We start from the raw sequence: 12,859 nt of genomic DNA on the forward strand, positions 1-12,859 counted from the left end.
ATTCTCTAGGCCAGAATACCAGAGTGGGTAACCTTTCCCTTCTCCAGGGGATCTTCCCAACCCAGGGATTGAACCCAGGTCTCCTGCCTTGCACGTGGACTCTTTACCAGCTGAGCCACAAGGGAAGCCCCTTAAGGATCCTTGGGGGTTGGTTACACTGAGCCCACTTAGATAACCTAGGACACTACTTCAGCTGGCTGGCAGCCTTAGTTCCATCTGTAGCCTTAATTATCCACATAGTCACAGTGATGGGAAACTGGGACACATCTTTGAGGGACTTTATTCTGCTGACCACAAGCACGTTATACGAGGCCCTGGGCATAGCCAACATTAAACGCAGACTGTGCCGTCAAGCTCAAGTCAGTTCTTCAATACCAAATGTAAATTGGTTCCTAGTGCTTAAAGAGTTCAGCCTAAACCACTTAATCTTACAGGGAAGCCTTCCTTGATTTCGAAACACTCCTGAGCGATTCACCTTACCCGACCTCCCTGAAGTCCCCTACCACTGATCTCAACCTGCAGAACTGGGAGCACCCAGCTCACCCACTTCTGCTCCACACCCGCTGCAGCGCCACTCCCAGTGTCCGCACCGTGCTCGCCCCAGCAGACGCGCGCCACGTTCCAGCTCACACACCACCTGCCCTCTCCGACGCCCAACAAAGCCCTGTGGCCCCAGCTGGCCATTTGGCAGGGACACAGAGAGTTCAGGCAGAGGGGTGACCCAGCGCCACCGCCAGCTGACTGTGCGGCCCGGCCCCGCCATCTGACCTCTCCGCCTTGCTTTCATCAGCTGTCAGGTGAAGAGCAGCCCAAACTATTTCTAAATCTGCTCCCAGTTCTAGGAAATCCTCGATCCCGAAAGCCACTGTCTAATCAAGGTCAGCATCATGTCAGCTGAACTACTGCACTCCCTTCTGACGGAGGGTCCCTGCCTCTGGTCTTGGCGTTGCTTCCCACTTCCCAAAAAGCATCTTTCCAGATTACTCCTTTCAAAACCAGTTAAAGGCTCTTAGGACAAAGCTCAGATCCCTCAGTGCGGCCTCGGGCCCCTACTTCCTCCTTTGCTTCTCCTTAGAATCAGTTCCTCATGTGCTACCTGCCTCCTCCCTCACAGCCTCTGCCTGAACGCCTGCTTCCTCTCTCCAGCAGGCAGATGTCTGCTCAGTCTCCAGGCATCCTTCTCCGGCCCGCTGGGTCTGATTTAGGGGGTCCCTTCCTGTCTGCCCACAGCACCCCACACTGCGCTCTCGGTGCTCATCACTGTGGCACCACTATCTGTTCCCTGTCGGTCTCTTCCACAGACTCCAACTTCCACGTGGGCAGCACAGTCACTCTCATCCACCCTAGTACAGGCCGGGGGGCGGTCACCAGGATTCCGGGTACAGCAGCAGGACTCTGAGCTGCCCACAGCCACTCAGAATCAAGATGAGATTTCTCAGTCTGTCTGCGGATTTGTGTGGCTGTATGTTTAAAGTCCTGGCTAAGGGAGACATCGGAGAAGGCAATGGCACCCCACTCCAGTACTCTTGCCTGGAAAATCCCATGGATGGAGGAGCCTGTAGGCTGCAGTCCAAGGGGTCGTGAAGAGTCGGCCACAACTGAGCGACTTCACTTTCATCTTTCACTTTCATGCATTGGAGAAGGAAATGGCAACCCACTCCAGTGTTCTTGCCTGGGGAATCCCAGGGATGGGGGAGCCCGGTGGGCTGCCGTCTATGGGGTCACACAGAGTCGGACACAACTGAAGCGACTTAGCAGCAGCAGCAAGGGAGACATAAGCGACACTGTCGGGGGTTGGTTTCTGGGAACGTCCCTTAAGAGAAAACACAACTGAATCCTCAGCCCCTTCTACTCTGTCTCCTTCTCCATCCTGCTGCCTCTGAGCCCGACACACAGTGAGCTAGGAGCCTGCAGCTGGTCACCCCGTACCCTTTCCCCAGCCCTCTGTGCAAAATACAAGTAACACCTTGTTTTGAGATGCCATTAGTGGGGCCGTGATTATTTTGGGATCTCTGTCACTTGCACTCAAACCTAATGGCAACACACAGCCCTACCCACAGCACCAATAGCGATCTATTGTATCAAGTTCACACCTCACCTCTCCCACTGGGTTACGATCTGTCAGTAGGTGTACTGTCGTAAGTCTCTGCAGGATCCTCGCACTGGAGCAGAGGGCAGCAGAGAACACAATGGGGAGTAAGTGCGTATGGTCAGTGAATCAATGACCACGTGGCAACTGAAGCAGACAGGCTCCGTCCAACCTACACCGGCTCCTTAACCTTGGCTCAGCATTGGTACTGCTGCTGCTAAGTCACTTCAGTCATGCCGGACTCTTTGCGACCCCACAGACGGCAGCCCATCAGGTTCTTCTGTCCATGGGATTCTCCAGGCAAGAATACTGGAGTGGATTGCCATTTCCTTCTCCATGGCTCAGTGTTGAGGCCAACCAAAATTAGTTTAAAAAGAGAGTGTCAGTTTCAACCATTATTTGACCAGGGAACAGCCGAGTGCTTAGACACCGGTGTGGGTTCTCTTCCTTCCTTGGGCACAGTGCCACAATAAATCCCTGGCTTATTCCACCTAAAAGCTCTACAAGGTAACATGCAAATAAGCAAGGCCCTTTAACACAGCACACTGAAACAGCATCCTCTGCTCCTGGCAGATGGCGGGGGGACGTTTCGCAATTTGCTCTACTCCCTCAGCCTGGGTGGGAGAACAGCAACCCTAAGCAGAGAATCCAGCCCCCTACGGCTGCTATCTCCCAGAGCTGGCTTCCCCGCGGGGGCTCCTCATCTGTGCAGTGTTACAAACTCTCAAGCTTCTCAGGCTACTGAGGCATACTCACCTTCACAAAGCCATAAGCACAGATTACAGAGCTGATTATACCCAAAAGGTACACAGAGAGAGAAACATTCATGCAAATAATTGCCAGATACCTACCACATGCCAGACAGCACACAGGTACCAAGGATACACAGGGAACACGCCAGACCTGGAGCAGAGAGGGGAGGAAAGCACTAGCTGTCCTCCCCTGATGAGGAGGCTGACGCACACAGAGGTCAGCTGGCTATAACCAAGGTTACAAGAGCCGGAAGGGGTAGGAATAGCTAATTGAGTAAATAGCATCAGATTCCAGGGTGTGAGTCTGACTTACAAGGAACAGGGCCTTTTCTGTTTAGCTGGCTTTGCTTTCGTGTGTTTTTGTCAGTGGGGAGCAATCAGGGAAGCCATCCGGACACAGACGGTGCAGAGCAGAGATGGAGCTGACAGGGCACGGGTGGGGAGATGTGGGGTGTTCAGAGTGAGAGGTGCAGGCAGGAAGTGAAGCGGGATCAAGGATGGCTCTAAGTGAAAGTAAGCGAAGCTTTCAGTATGGAGTGCACGGATCCCACTGACATGTCAGAAGATCTCCGTGACAGCCAGTTTGGGACCTGAACACAGAGAGGCAGGAAGGAGCTGGGGAAAACCAGGTACCCTGCAAGGGCTGGCATGCTGTGCAGGCAGGGTGGCAGCAGACACAGCAGAGCCTGAATAGACAACACTTGGCGAGTGACGGATGGAGGAAAGGAGGAAGGATGTGGTTGATGGGAGAAGGACCCTGGCACTGATGGCCTGGGCAAACTGGTGATGGGGATGCGCCAGGTCACGCTGGCAGACAGGAGACAGGTTTGGAGGGAGACCAAGTGAATCAGCTGATGAGAAGTTGGAGCTTCTGATGAATCTGGAGCTCAGAAGACAGAAGTGGATTAGAAATAAATGTCTGAGATGGACAGCAGGTGGGCAGGTGGATACGTGAATCTGTGGGCAAGGCAATCACCCACTGAGATTGGGTTTCCAACAGTACTTTGCAACGATTCACCTACATTTTGAATTTTGGAAGTCTTTTATAAACTGCCAGTTCCATTTGCAAAACGATGTTAAACTCAAGCATGGAGCTTTGCACCAGGGCCCGATATAGGGGACCCACCATCACTCTGCATTTGGAGCCACCTTCCTCTGGGGTCACTGAGCCTCTTCCAAACCTACCATGTCTTGCAAAGCAAACAGAAAGGAGCTGCCATAACAAGCACAGTATATAAAGCATTCTCCGGGACATGAAGTCCCGAAACACTGTATTTAAGGGGCTATTTGGAGAAGCTCTGACCTGTTTCACAAGGCAACCACCTTGGATGAAGCAGACTTGCAGACAATCAACGGCTGCACTGATGAGGACAGGTGATCCTCTGCAAGTCTCTAGCTGGTCCCTTAAAGACCCTACTTCAGGAGACTGAGCTCTACTTCAACCCCATTTCTAATATACAAATCAGACTGCAATTGCACGTGGCCAGGAGACAAACATTTAAGAGGCTTTTAAGCAACATCAGCTGCTGTGAGCAGCTGCTTGTAATTCTAAATCTGACTGCAGCCTCTTATCTGATGTGATTACTTGAATATTCAAAATAAATTATCATGTTCTCCAAGATAATTCATACAAAATATACAAAGGCAGTGTTATAGCCTCAGCTGAAATGAAGAGAGAATGGAGGGACATAATTAACAAAGATAAGTTATGCACCCTCTCGAGAGAAAAGGTCTTAGATTTTAATTCAAACAGTGTAACATAAATAAAGATATGACAGGAAAACACATTTCTTTTTTATAAAAAAAAATTCAATCTAAACTCCCACATTTTATAATTGTTCGGGTGCAGGGTGCGAGGAGGGTGAGAAGAGGAACAGGCAGAGTTAAAATGTACTTTAAAAAGCCTACTACAATGTGGTATATTCAAAAGCAAACACAACCCAGTAATTATCTATCATCTCCTCTACAGCCAACAGTTATTTCACCACCTGGTTACATTCCATGCTAATATATAAACCACTCTGAATTTTGTGATCCTCATATTTTAGGCATTATGCTACTTAGAGCCACACCCAGAAAGAAAACTAAGAAGTCCTAAAAGAGAAAGAATCCCAAGAGAACTAAAGGGGTAGGGAAGGTGTTAGTCTCAATAACCTGAACAAGCAGCCTTTAATCAGGCCTGTGTCAGAAGGACCTAGATGTTCTCAAAACACACACGATGTACATCTCTACCCAAGGGAAAGCAAAACAATCTGGAGGCTCCCTAGAGGATGAGGGTGTCCTTCCCTCCCAGCCCACACCCTTCAGGTTTTACACACCTTACAGATCAAACCCAGGTGGGCCTGGGGCCAGACAAGGAAACTGATGCTGGACGCCTTCGACCAGGCTGGATCTGAACCCTGCCTCTGCCACCTGCTAGCTGGGAAGCCTGAACAAGTCACCTAACCTTTCTGGGCCTTAATTTCCTCATCTGTAAAACTGGGGGTACTGACCTCATGGGGGGGCCTTGGAGGTGAAGCACCTTAGAAAAGCACCTAACATGTAGTATATTTAGCACCCCACAGATCAGCCTCATTCTCTTCATAAGCCCCAAAGTATTACACTGCCCAACTGTAGCATCATTCATTCTTCTGAAGAACATTCATTCTTCTTACTCAGCTGACTCAATCTTCTATTATAGACAATGCTTCAGTGAACATCCTAGTCAATAGAGAGATTTTTTAATGATGCTCATCAAATTCAGTCAGTCCCCTACTTAACTTTTAGGTAGAATACTAATAGTCTCAACAGCCCCTCTGCCCCAAAGTAGGCACAGAAGTCTCAAAGAGGTGGAGTGATTGGCCTACCAATGCCTGTCCAGCTCTCAGGGCAGAGCTGGACCCCTGGTTCCCTGCAGCGGCTAACCTGAAAGGCCTCTTCTCCAGTCCCCTTCCTACTAGTTTGCTAACTTTTAAAAGTGTGTAGTAGATACTTTTCGGAGAAGGCAATGGCACCCCACTCCAGTACTCTTGCCTGGAAGATCCCATGGATGGAGGAGCCTGCTCGTAGGCTGCAGTCCGTGGGGTCGCTAAGAGTCAGACATGACTGAACGACTTCACTTTCACTTTTCACTTTAATGCATTGGAGAAGGAAACAGTAACCCACTCCAGTGTTCTTGCCTGGAGAGTCCCAGGGATGGGGGAGCCTGGTGGGCTGCCGTCTATGGGGTCACACAGAGTCAGACACGACTGAAGTGACTTAGCAGCAGCAGCAGTAGATACTTTTAATAAATGCACTTTAGATCCATAGTAAACATTTCGAAGTTTTGTAAGGGGAAAACTCAAATTTTCACAGAGGTACATATCAGCTCAAAAACAGGGTAGATACAAGTGTCAACAGCTCCTATAAATATTAAGGTAATGTACTTTTTCTGCCAAAGCCTGAAGCAGAGGTACCCTAAACGCTACCCCCAAGGGCCATCAGCACATGGCGAAACTTCCCAGTGAAGCAAATGAATAATTATTGAATTTGGTGTCATGAGAACTATTCTTTGGGGAAGGAGAAATTGACAACAATTACTTTATAGGAGCATGTGCCGTGCCAAGACAAAAGGAACAGGTACTCCAGGGTTCTGGATAACTCAGATAAAGACCAGAGTGGCCAACTCTGCAGTGTGGCTCTAATTAGGTCTGTTTAGTATGCACGTATCAGAGGTTAGCTCTGACAGGGTGAAAGTGTTGACAACGGGGGAAGAACTGTAACATAGAGATGGAACCTGTAACCAGCATGTGCTCACAAGAGAGTGTGAACTTAGTATCAGGATTGTCATTTGAAGCTGCAGTTGTTTCAAGAAAACAGTTTTCTAATCAGAGAAAGCATGAGAGTCCCAGCACTAGAAATCTTAAGTGAAAAACTATTCTCTAAACCCCAGTCAGCAAGAAGACATCAAACAAAAGGTACTGAAGTCTAACAAGATACAAGAAACACTGAGGTTATCACACATCACTGTGCTCAAATGGGACAAGAAGGGGAGCGGGCATGGAGGACAGGGTTCAATCTTCCTAAAACCTCAGCAAGTATGACTATTTTCAATCCAGGGGCCGCACAATTTTAAAAGCAAATGTATTCGAGTCAAATAAAAGTATCCTCATGGAGCAAACATGCCAGAAGGAACCAAGCGGCTTGGTAATGGTAACGTTTATGGGTTGAAATCAGGGTGGGGTGGGAAGGCGCTTCTATGACACAAACCCCAACATGAGGAGGGTCTACCTCTCTGAACAACTAACTCTGCTAGGCCGGAGTAACTCCAGCGGTTACGTTTAACTTCTTAAAGAGAAAACTGTAATTTCCATCCCTGATTTCTGACATCTACCTTTCAAAGACCTAAAGGATTTCAACTTTCATTCTCTATCCCTGATCAAACAGAAGCAAAGGATTTGCTCTCTGCAAAAGCGAAAATAAAAAATTTTCATTCTGAAAGGATCCTGAAATTCACCTTGGTATAACTGTTTGAAATAAAGGACCAAGGCCCAGAGTTGATTTCAGGTTGAAGGCAGGTTTAGGATAACAAACCAGGGCGGCCGGGTTCCATACAAGGACAGGGCACCCTACCCAAATCACTGTACCTTCCAAACCTCTCAGATTACTGCTGCTTCAATAAACAAAGGAATATGTGTATGCTTTACTATAATCCTGTATTACGAGGCAATGTTCATTTAATGTAAGTTTAGGTAATTCAGTGGATGAGAGGACCTAGAGGCCTTGGTTCTTACTCTGCCAGCAACTGACTCCACGAACTCACCAGTACTGAGACTTTCCTTTTCTCATCCACAAGCACCCTGATTTCAGTAATATTAAAATGAGAAAGAGGGCTTGTGTGATTTTACCATGCCACTGATTACAAGCTGCATCACTACCCAGGTATGTTAAAAGGTGAAAAACTGCCTGAAAATGGATGAGATGCGGTGGAAACACGTTTTTCAAATGTGGCAGACAAACACTGGCTGCAAAGAGGAATGGGGACCAGAGGGGGAGAAAGGCCAGTCTGGATGGATCATGGGCCCTTGAGATGTTTCCACTGGAGTGCAAAGCCTCCTCTCCCTCCCTCTATGACACTGCAGTTCTTCTAACCCCCACACCTGAGAGCACCCTTCCTCTTGCTGGCCCTCAATCCGGCTGGTCTTCAAGTTGCGTAGATCTTCTCCTAGAGACATTCTCAAACGATGAGCTTGCTCCAGTGTGTGCTCATGGCCGTGGCTCCAGGTGAGGCCTCACCACTGCCTGGCTTGCTCCAACAGCCTCCCAGTCTACCCACATATGCCCCATGTCCATCCTCACCAATCCATCCCACGCACTCTGACAACACTCATGTCCTTGGGGCACAACATTCATGATACACTCGTTCCAGTCCAAAAGTCTCAGTGGTCTTGTGACAACATCTCAGGAAAGACACTAGCCTAGCAAGTCAAGACCACCCAGGCTAGAATGCTTTGTGACATTGGGCAAGCATCTAAACTTCTGAGCCTCCATCTCCTCACTTGTAAAGTGGGAATGCTTAAGAGTACCAACTAATAGTACTTGAGAAAAATCCATGTAAGGGCTCAGTGCAGAGTCTGACACGTAGTAATAGTTTAATAAAAGTTAACCCTTATGATCAACAACTTGTCATACTAACCTTTCTTCTCACTTCTGCCTGTCAGCTTCATGCATCTGGGCTACTTGCTTTAATGTCCAATGATGCACTTGTCTGCTCTCTAAACTTTCTCTCCTAGAATGCCCGTCCTCTGTGCACCTGTAAGATTCCTCTATGATGGGTAAGGTGAAATTCAAATGTGGATTCTGTTCTGTTTCATTTCATTTAATTCAATCCTCTCTTTGATGGGGCCTGACATCCTTGGTGGCCCTTATAGCCGATACTGGCACACCCCTATATCCACAGAGACTTTCCCTGAAGGTGTAGTTTAGCAGCCAGGTAGGTGAGGTGAAACTTAAATGCACTTCCCCAGTTTGGGATAGGTCCCAGGATATCAGATTTCCACTCTTCTAGTTATTACTTCAAGTAACCAAGGCCTAAATCAAGGCCAAGGACACTCTCTGGAAGGTGGTGGCAGTTTCCATATGTGAATATGGCAATAGGCGGTCTAGACTGTAACTGGCAGTCATCTTGCAAGATCAGCCTATAGACCTAACAAACATCTGAGAAGACTTCAGAGAAACAGAACATAAGTTCTGCCTTTGGGACTTTTCAGGTCAGGTGGTCATTTAAGTCCATCTGGCACTGGGTTCTCTGTCTCTTGCACAAAAAGCATCCTAACCAACTGGGCAGTGTGAGGCGCTGATGACCTGGCAAGCTCTGCCATAAAGCTTTCTCAGATACAGTGAGACAAGCACCCCCTCCCCTCAGAAATCTGCTTCTGATCCCCTTCTAGTATAAGGTGCAGATTAAGTTCAGGTGTAAAAGAATTAAAGTATAAGCTACTTCAGAAACTGTGTTGTTCAGCTTTGTATACAACCCTAAGACACACACAGCGCACACTCAGTAACTGACAAGCCAATTAAACTAATAGAAAGAGTGAATCAAATGTGGGCTAAAAGGAAGGAACAGACTTTATAGATGTGAAAGATGGCAAATTGTTAATAGTGGAAGGCTTGAAGATGGACCTTTAATCATGAGGTTAGATTTTTAAGTTACAGAGTAACAGAGTTACATAAAGGGCAGAGCCCACTGAACAAATCCGAGCAGCACAAGGCCAGAGGACGGGGCAGGTAAGTTGCAGGAGGCAGATCTACATGATTTGGACAAGTCACCTGGCATCTCTAGGCCTCAGTTCTCAATTCTTTATAAAAGAGGTAGGGGATATCACTTCCCACAGGAAGGCTGTAAGAATCATCTATGGAAAGCAACTATTAATAGGAAGGTGCCCACATCAGTAATACCTCAAACTGAATGTATGCAAAGAAAAAGCCACTGGGTAACTAATGGAAACAGTAACTGTTCCCACCAGTAACAAAGGAGTTGGTAGGCATAAAGGAGGGCTTAAAAATAATTAGAAATTTTCTTAGGGGAGAGGGACAGGATGTGGCTGAGTAAGGGGCTGAGTAAAAAGTAAAACCATGATTCATACTCTCTACTATCTACTTAGGCATCAAAGTCACCCTAAAAGATGGAAAACAGCTTTGTCGTGATTTCTGTAATTCAAGTTGGAAATAAGACACCCAAGGACTGATACTCACTTCTACAAACAGGAGGACAATCAACAGTTATGCTGAGAGAAAATGAGGAGGTAGTGGCAAAGAGATCCTTGCAAACACCCCCAAATTAAGAATTCTGACACCCCTCCCCCCAAAGAAAAAGCTCAGTTGATCCCAGGGAAAGAGATAACTCACCTCATTTTCAAAAGCAGCTTTGCTGGAATACTGGAATTAGTGTCTGTGAAAACCTAATTTTAAATATTTTCCCAGTTATTTGAGATTCTCCAGCTTTATTCCTGGCCACATCCCCTAAACCTCACTTCCCTTCCCCAAGAAGAAAAATAAGTGAAGAAGAAACATTTATCAAAGCACTATTTGGCAAGCCCCCATGCTGGGCACTTTCAATTATATCATCTCATGGAATCCCTAACAATTCTGCAACATGAAACCCTGAACAGAAATGATTTCGAAATTGAGTCAAGAAGCTGAGGACAGAGTCTGAAGTAATGACGGTCTCTTCTTGAAAAAAAAAAAAAAAATCGGACTATCAAATTGTAATACACTTTCACTTTCAGCTAAGTTCTGTTCTATATTCTGTAAAACTAGTCATCAGTTACCATCAATAACATTCCTCCTTTTGTCTTCAGTTAGAAACAAAAAAGAAAAAGCGAAAAAGAGACTCTGTCCAGAAAAACTTCCTGTCGATGAGAAGTTACAATCTAGGGTAAGAATGCAAGAGGGACACGAATGACATTTCTCTTTCAAGTGCTGAACTTTCCCTGGAGAATCCCGGGCAGCATCCAAGCGGACTGAAACAGTGATGCGCTTGTCCCCTCACCGCGGATGGAAAGTTAAACTGTTCATCCACAGCCACCGAATGCCAAACCGGCTGTGTCCGTATCTCTAGATTCTGCCCCAAGTGCTGTCAGCTGAGCGACAGCAAAACAAGTGCAACCAACAGGTTATCTACTGAGTGGTTAGGGAAACAAGTTACAAAACCTAACAAGCAACACGAGCTCTTCCGTGCCACCCAGTAAAGAAAGCACTTCCTGCCACCGGTCCCGCTATTAAAGAATTAAGGCTCCCCACCACTCTCCCGTCGAAACACCAGGTTCCGCAGCCCAGTTCGTAGGTCATGCACTGGATTCTTCCATTCGGGACTCCCCACCCCCACCCCAAAGTGGGCCAAGTGCATTATCCAAATTTGCAATCAAGAAGCCAAGAGCTGAGCTCAACTACAGTCGTGAGCAGGGGAAACCATCACCCTAAAAGTGCAAGGGCATGGAACGCTTGGTGGCAAGACACAATTCTGAAGAACAAGTCTTGCTCCAGTCACGACTCCCTCCACCCCAAGGCGGGCTTGCGAACGCTGGGGTAGGGTGGGGGGCGAGTCTTATCTGCGTTTAAACTGTAAAACAGGACTTTTCCTTGCTACTCGCAGCAGGCACGACCCGGCCGCGAGCTGCTCCAGCCCGCGACCCCACCGCCCTCGCGCCCCGATTCCCTCAAGAGTAGCCCAGGTTGTTCCTGAGTCCCCGCCCCCGCGCTTCCCCACCGGCCTCATCCTCTCCGAGGACCGCTGGCTACAGTTATCTGGTTTTAATAAAACCCAAAGTGTTCCGAGGCTAGCGGGCTCGCCTCCCGGTCGGGGGCAGAGACGGGAGGGCAAGAGAGAAAACGAAAGGCCCGAGGGGACCGACCCACGCCGCGACCGCCCGGCGGTTCTCCCGGCTCACGGAGGTTTTGTTCTCCGAGGAAGCGCGATCGCTCTCGGGGCTCTCCCCTGGATCTCCGGCCGCGCGTTCATCTAACCCGGGCGGGTGAACCCGAGCGCAGAGCCCACCCGCCCTGCCTCGCGTAGGGGAGCCGGGTGCGTTCCCGCCGCGCCAGTCAGTGGGCACACTGCCTGCCGGCGGCTTCCACCGCTAAACAGGTGAGACAGCATCTCGCAGAAACGGCCGGGGCGCCTGCCGTCGCGCCCTGAGACCCGAGTCCGGCGGGCTCCTTCGCCACGCGGGCGCAGCGCGGGCCGGGCCGGCAGTCGCTCGTGCGCACCGGGTTCAGAACCCAACAGCGGGGTCGCATCCCTCGGTGCCGGCCGCGCGCCGGCGCGGGTGTCATGGCCGAGCGGCGGCCAGCCGAAGTTTTCCGGAGCCGCCCGCTTACCTCTTAGGCAGAGCGCAGCGGCGGCTCGGAGAAGCGGCTAGGCGGCGGTGGCGGCGGAGCCCGGGGACCAGCCGAGCCGGGAGGAGGCTGGAGGGAGGCACCGGCCAGCAGGAGCAGCCGCGATGGGAAGAGGAAGGCGCCGGGTATCTACAATCAGAACGTGGGCTGACCGTGACGTCACAATGGCGCGGCCAGCCAATCGCCGCCAGGAGGCCGAATCTAGCGCTATGATGTCATGCGGCCTGGGAGCCAATCGTGAAACAATAGAACTTTCGTGATTGTAAATTCCAGAATCCGATGCAGTGGAGAGCAGTGGTCCGGGTTGGTCCCCTCTGGTTCACGTGTCTCTGGACAATTTTATCCGCTTTCTTCCTAATAAGCCTGCGTGGAACGCAGAGCCTGCGCAATAGCACCGGTGAAGTTCCCGATGCCCTGAACTCTGTTTCTCTCAGTGCCAGGCCTGGCAGGGTTGTGTGGCTGTGTTTGGACGGCAGACGCCCACTGTGGTGCTGCCTCCTCGCGGTTTCTGGAAGGGAGCCAGTTCTTGGTTTTAGATGAAAGGGTTAAATGCCTAGGGAGAGTACTAGAGCTAACGAAATAGGACAGCAACAAAAAAAGCGCTGGAAACTGATGCTATAGTTTAACTCCTTGTTGGTAGATTTACCGTGATTTTTCTTAGGGG

The 12,859-nt window shown here is 49.2% G+C and overlaps 1 protein-coding gene across 3 annotated transcripts in view; it reads right to left on the reverse strand.

Moving 5' to 3' along the window:
• The window catches only part of ELOVL5 (ELOVL fatty acid elongase 5), a 76,279-nt gene extending 63,710 nt beyond the window's left edge, over nt 1–12,569 (reverse strand). For 2 of the 3 annotated variants that reach the window (XM_069563916.1, XM_069563915.1), the window contains exon 1: nt 12,178–12,526. The gene's annotated coding sequence lies outside the window, so the exon portion shown is untranslated. Of the gene's footprint in view, nt 1–12,177 lie in introns of all 3 variants that reach the window. The other variant, XM_069563913.1, reaches the window with a different exon arrangement.
• Between the last annotated feature and the right edge of the window lie 290 nt (nt 12,570–12,859).

The sequence above is a fragment of the Ovis canadensis genome, chromosome 20 (genome assembly GCF_042477335.2).
Source record: "Ovis canadensis isolate MfBH-ARS-UI-01 breed Bighorn chromosome 20, ARS-UI_OviCan_v2, whole genome shotgun sequence".
Classification (NCBI taxonomy): Eukaryota; Metazoa; Chordata; class Mammalia; order Artiodactyla; family Bovidae; genus Ovis; species Ovis canadensis.